This window comes from Nicotiana tabacum, chromosome 8 (assembly GCF_000715075.1).
Source record: "Nicotiana tabacum cultivar K326 chromosome 8, ASM71507v2, whole genome shotgun sequence".
Classification (NCBI taxonomy): Eukaryota; Viridiplantae; Streptophyta; class Magnoliopsida; order Solanales; family Solanaceae; genus Nicotiana; species Nicotiana tabacum.
This window is the reverse complement of record NC_134087.1, coordinates 180,090,578-180,097,326: the sequence shown is the minus strand read 5'-3', so window position 1 is coordinate 180,097,326 and position 6,749 is coordinate 180,090,578. Positions and strand designations below refer to the sequence as shown.

Genomic DNA, 6,749 nt, shown 5'->3' with positions numbered 1-6,749 from the left:
CATGACTCAGCCAACCAAATCAGGCCCAAACGAAATCTTCCACTTTAGCCCAAACAGTAGAACCCTCTAGAACTCCTGCTAAAACGCTGTCGCTTAGTGTCTAACGATATCAGATTTTTCCTAAGGCCATCTCCAACCTTGCCCCCATCCACCATAATGAAGGAAATATTTAGGGGAATTTAGCTCCCACCCTCTCCTATTTTTGTCCCCAAAATGGGGGATGAATAGTGTTCCCTCAAATATGGGGGTACACTATTCATCTCCCCCATTACTGTTCATTACTTTTTTATTATTATTTTATTATTTAATATTTTAATTTATCTCTTTATATATACCTAATTATGTTTATGTAATGTATTTATAATATTAATATTATATCTTAACTTTGGTGTATAATTTTGATAAATTAATTTTCGTGCATTTATTATTTTTATGTAGAAGTGGCAGTAGATAAAAATCAACGATTTCAAGAATTTTTATTTCGACATAGAAAAATTAAGGACAAAGATGCTCATTTTGCACTTCGCAATGCATTAATAGATCATTTATGGGAGAAGCTAGAGGTTGAAGTTGAATATTTATCTAGTATTTCGAATGAATTTTATCGTTATGTAATATGTATTTATTTAATCTTGTATCGCAATGATTTCACTTTTATTTGAATTGTTAATCTATAATAATTGCTTATAAATTATATTATTTAAAATTTTATGGAATTGTTTTAATTATGAAAGTTATAAATTAATAAAAATAAAAAATAGAATTTATTTAATAGAAATTAAAAAATGAAATTGAAATGAAAGATAATAATATAATATAGAAGAGAGAAGAATATAAAAAAGTTTGGGAAAAAAAATGGGGAATGGTTGGAATAAATTATCCCAAAAAATAGAAAAATCCGAGACGGTAAAGGTCGGAGATGCCCACTTGTCTTCTAGACTAAAATTCCATGGAACCTCAGCCATGAACAAATTTTGTTTACTCCATTTTCGTGCAAAACGTACTTCTAACAGAGTCCGTTGCTACTCAATCTCTCCAAAAACGCTGCTCTCCCTCTCTTCTTCAACGGGTCAGTCAACAGATGAAGCCAAAAGACTTCTGAAATTTTGATTCTCCAATTCTGAAGAACTGATTTCTCAGAGCTTTGGTTTGATTTTCATAACGGCTCTTATGGTCGTTTGAATTTCAAATTCCACCAAGAAATTAAGCGCTAGATTTTTCATTATAAATAGTGGAGTTTTGAGGTCATTAAGAAAGAGAAGGTTTTTAGCCGCTGCCTTCAACCTTCGAAACCAAGCTCTGAACCGCCGCTCACCCCCTCACAGCCGCCTCCCCTTTTCTCCTAAGCTCACTGATTTTCCAACAAAATAAATAAAGCAAAGCTGTAGTTTGCTCTTCCTTTTTTCTCTGCTTTTTGTTGGTTTCAAATCCTGAACAAAGGCGATTTATTTTATACCGGCATTTGACACCGAGGTAGCGAGTTCGAGGTCGGAGTTCGATAGAGGATCAAAGACCCCAACCCCGGTTCGCTGCCCGCAAAAAGGTCAGTAATTTCTCTTCTCTTTTTTTGATTCGGCAGTTTCGAAGGTGTTTATGATTCTGTACATTTCATGAAAGTAGCTTTAGTTCCTCTTGCGTTCATCTTTTTGATTTAATGTGTCTTTTGTTGATCTCATGTTTAAGTGGCATTCTTTATGTTTAGGATTTCATTTTTTTGCTTGTATGAGCTAATCATGTCCTCAAGAAAATTTATGTGCTAGCCAACAATCATGCATATAGATTTTATTTATTTATTTTTTATTTAGACCGGGACGATTCGATGAGGTTTGTTTTGTCGCAGTTCACATGCTAGATGCCATGCCTATAAGTTCTATTAATCCATCTATATATCTACATGATGAGATTTAAGTTTGGTTTGAAATAGCTTGTAATGAAATGGATGCTGACAGATCTTTCTCAAGTATTAACATATGTTTTGCTCATTTGGGAGTGACTTTAAGGAAGTGCGAACATGTCTTTGACTATTCGTATAGAGGGTCGAGTCTCGTTAAATCACATATAAGATGTTACTAAAATAAGGGATGTTGCTTTAATGAAAAATACTGCTGCATTTGTTTCTGTTAGCAAAGTTTAGTTCCTTTGGGTTTATGGATAACTTGATATATGATTGGTTCGGTATAAGCGTATGATTTTGTCTTGTTTGATTTCCTTTTCTCGTCTGTTAGAAATCTGAATCTGCTCCCTTACAGATTAATAATTAAAATGAACTTGAAGATAAATTTATGTTGCTTGCTTACCCGTCAACTTATGACATAGATGAACTAATATATAAGTCTTCGTTAGGATACCAATTCTAAGATAATCAAGTTCTAGCTAAACGTCATATAGATTTTAAATGTGCTTTTGTATCAGTAATAGAAGGCAGGCTTATATCTTCTCTTTTCATCATTAAGCTATGTTTATGTAGTAAATTTTGTTACCATTGATTGAGGAAACTTTAAACAAGAATAGTACTTAACATAAAGAGTCTATTGGCACTTTGAAAAGAAAAAGATGTGAATTCTGTTGGTATAGAATTGCAAAGTATGATTCACGAGTTGTTACAATTTGAATAACCGTGTAGTTTCGTTTGTTTTGGTTTTCGTTTGTCCTAGTTTCTTTATGCACGTTTAAGAATCGAATTCCCCTTCTAATTCTTGTTTTGTTCTCTTTTTGTGCATATGTACTTAGGAGCAAATATGGAGTCTCTCTCCCTTACCCGAGCATGGAGTCATCGCATCCCATACCATCCTAGACTCACGGGGCATATCTAGAAAACAAGCGAAACGCTTGGAGGCCCCTATGGTGTCCTTCTATTTTTTCTGTTATCATTCATTTTATGTAACTTCTTTTTATGGTTGCTTATTTATTTGTGTGTTTGGGATTTATCTTACACTTAGCATAAGATTAACAATTAAGTCTATTTAATCATCCAAGATACTGGTCTAATTATTAATAAACCTTTTTTTTTTCATCACATAGAATAATGCATCTAGATATGAAGACTTAAAAATCAATTACTGATTGGAGTGTTTATTCTCAAACGTTCAAAAGCTAGTTAGATGATTTGACAAACATCCCTAAGGAGGAAATCAGCCTCCGCCATTTACATTACAACCAAAATTGTAGTTTCCTTACTTTAGTCCTTTAGAAAAGGGGGGTTTACAACTTGCTGCGTTTTCCAACAAATCCAAATCCAAATTGATTTCAAACTTGACTACAAATCAGAGTTTTCTTAATTGAGTTATCCCATTTGGCAACGAATTTTTACTTGATTCTATTCCTATATTCTAATCTTAAGTTGGTTCTGAGTTAATCACTTTTTAAACCATTTCAAGAATTATTTCGCATCTAGCTTATAGCCAACTGCGCTTTTAGTTTATCACTTAGTAATATATCTAACAAATAGGCTTACATTAATTAACCTAAGTTTGGCCGGTTAATCATATTAAATGGATCATATAGAGTGCTTAATACCTTCTCTATAAGATTAATTAGAACCCTTACTCATAGTCTTAAAGGTTAAGTAGGCCATAAAACAGAGTTAACTTTAAGCATTATTTAGCTAAAATTGGTGTCCTAATTCACCGTTAAAATAATTAGGTGGCGACTCTCTTTAATGAATTAAACCTTCAGAATTACCAATATGTTATACTTACTTTGACCCGTATTAAAATAGGGTATAACAATAAGTTATATACCGATCATACTGTGGCAGAGCGCCTATGAGCGAGCCCAGTTGGTCGAGATACAGAGCCAAGTATGGTCGAGCACCTATGAGCGAGCCTACTATGGCAGAGCAATTATATATATATATATATATATATATATATATATATATATATATATATATATATATATATATTGCCTTACATTCTCGGTACATTATTTCGTACTGACGTCCCTTTTCTAAAGGCGCTGCATTTCATGCATGCAGGTTCAGACAGACAGACAGGTAGGCCTCCTCATTAAGTGTTGCCCGAGTTCAGCTTGATCGGTAAACTCCTTGCCTTTCGGAGTTACTGGGTCTAGAGCCTTATGTACATCTTGTATATATATGTATATATGTTATGAGTAGGTCGGGAGCGGTTCCTATCACAGTATATCCATCAGTAGAGGTTTGTAGACATATCCTGTCAGTTAGTGTAGTATGTTGGGCTTGGAGGCCATGTATGTATATTTGGTTGGTTTGTCAGCTGTAATAATTATGACGGCCTTGTCGGCCCAGTTTTATATTGACGTTTAGTCAGCATTCGCAGTTGTCTTCCAATGTGGCCGATGACCAAGGTATTACATCATATGTTCAGAGTCCCTTAGTTGCAAGTTGATACGCAAGGATAGGTGAGACACTAAGTATCGATCTCGCCCCCAAGCTCGGGGCGTGATATTTATATAACCATGTGAGACACAATAAACCAAATTTGTGCGAGGCTTTGTTCTTTGCAGGACATGTCTACTCCGGGGTCCCACTAATTTGTTTTTTCTTTTTTGTTTTACACATGTGTTCATCCTAAGGTCTCTATTGTTAGTCGTCAGTGGCGGAGCCACATGCACCCAAGAGGTGTTACCGTCACCCCTTCGTCAGAAAATTACATTGTTTAACTCGATAATTTTTTAAAATATATATATATATATATATATATATATACTATATAATGATACCCCTTGATTGCGCTATACCCAGGGGCGGATTTACAGGGAGGGGTATGGGTTCACGACTTCCCGTGAACCCATGCTCCCCTCCCTAAACTGCATATAGCACTATAATTTTTCTGATATAATACTTAGTTAGATCTGAGTGAACCCAGGTACAAGATGCTGCTTTGATCCGTTGGTGGTTGTATGTCCCTTTTATAGTCCATGTTAGGGGTTCGAATCCCCAATTTCCCTTTGTACTTTTTGTCTTTTCTTTTTCTGTTTCTGTGTCTTGTCTTCCTTTTCCTTCTTTTTCTTTTTTTGGTTTCATTTTGTTGTTCTTCTTTTATTGTTTATTTTTTCTTTATTTTATGTTTATTCTTTTCTCCCTTTTTTCTTTTCTTTTTTGGTTCATTCTAGAGTTTTAAAATTTCTAAAAAGTTAAAATTCACATCTCCTCGTTACCTCTCTTTCTATTTCAATTTTTTACGAACAACAGTCATCCTCTAACTAATTTCTTTTTATTTCTCTCATTTATATTTTCCTTCAAATTTTTCTATGATTTGTGAAATAAGTTTTCTTCAAATAACGATGCTATTATTAATCATTTTTAAAGTATAAAATTTGTTAAGAACAATTGTAAACTGGATAATATTTTCTTCTGATAATAATATTAACCATGGTTTGTTCGATAGGTTGTTGTCATAGAAAATTTTTAATGGAGTCAAGCTAGACGGTAGTATAGTGCACCCATATTCTTACAATTCTAGGTACGCCTCTGGCTATACCTTAACGACACATTTATCCGTTAAGGTATAACGTATGCAACCCATGCGTTATACCTGATTTTCAAATGTCGGTCAAAGTACAGTTATAGCGCATATACGGAATGCACTATACTTGAAGTTGAAAAGATAGGTAGGTATAGCACATCACATATATACGCTATACCTATATTAAAAAATGGCCATTCTTCTTCCTCACGACAGAAACCAAAAAATGCCCCCCCCCCCATTTTTAAAGCTTAAAGCTCAATTGGAGCCCACCGAATCGTGTCCTCTCATTCTTTTAGCGAGCTAACTAACATCCGATCCAAGTCGTTATCGTGTAGTGGATCTCTTTTATTGCTCGTTTCGGTGGTCAAATATTTTATTTTTCTCAATTTAAAAAACTCTGAAAGAGGTATTTCAAATCACTTTTGTAGTAAAACTCATGTATATAAATTATCCAATTACTTGTTTTTACTGTGTTGTATGGTTTTTGTTATTTTTTTATATATATATATATATATATATATATATATATATATATATATATATATATATATATATATATATATATATATATATATATATATTATGTGAAAAAAATTATGAAAATTGTATATTATTCTTTTGTTGAATAATTATTGTTATATGTGACTTTAGCATTGTACATATAATAAAATGTAACTTTATTATTGTTTAGTGTCCTTTAGTGTTAGGTTGTGCCTTTTATTGTTATATGGTGCCCTTTAGCCTAGTAAAACTGATAATAAATTTTAGTTTATGTTAGTTGATGTTGTTTATGACCCTTTAGAGTAGTGTAACTTTAGTGCTCTTTAGAATTTTTTAGTCTAGAATAAAAACTACGTGCCCTCATTAACTAACCCGGTTAGATTACTCAATTATGGATCAAATGTTAATCAATTATCAAGTATTTATTAAATGTATTACTAGATAACAATCAAATATTAGATATGAATCATAAAATAATTAATTGACAGTATTAAAGAGACACTGCCAGATTTTTGGATAAAATATAAAAGTTAACAAACAAATCATTACGAATGAAACAAATTGAATATTATTTAGTATTAATGTCACGACCCAAATCGGAGGGCCGCAACGGGCACCCGATGCCTTACTCAACCGAGTACCAACATAACGTATATTTCTTATCATACCATCATGGTTAAATGGGTCGGAAGGGCCGTCATGATATAACCAAAATAAAAAATAAGGGAGGACGACCCAACATGTAATACAAACTTATATATGTGACATACGGTCCTATAAGACCAAAATGAACACTCG

The 6,749-nt window shown here is 33.2% G+C and overlaps 1 long non-coding RNA gene across 1 annotated transcript; it reads left to right on the top strand.

Moving 5' to 3' along the window:
* The first annotated feature begins 900 nt into the window (after positions 1–900).
* LOC107820324 (uncharacterized) lies at positions 901–2,972 on the top strand. Its single transcript, XR_001655907.2, has 2 exons — positions 901–1,543; positions 2,731–2,972. It is a non-coding gene; the product is annotated as an uncharacterized LOC107820324 (long non-coding RNA).
* Positions 2,973–6,749: the final 3,777 nt, after the last annotated feature.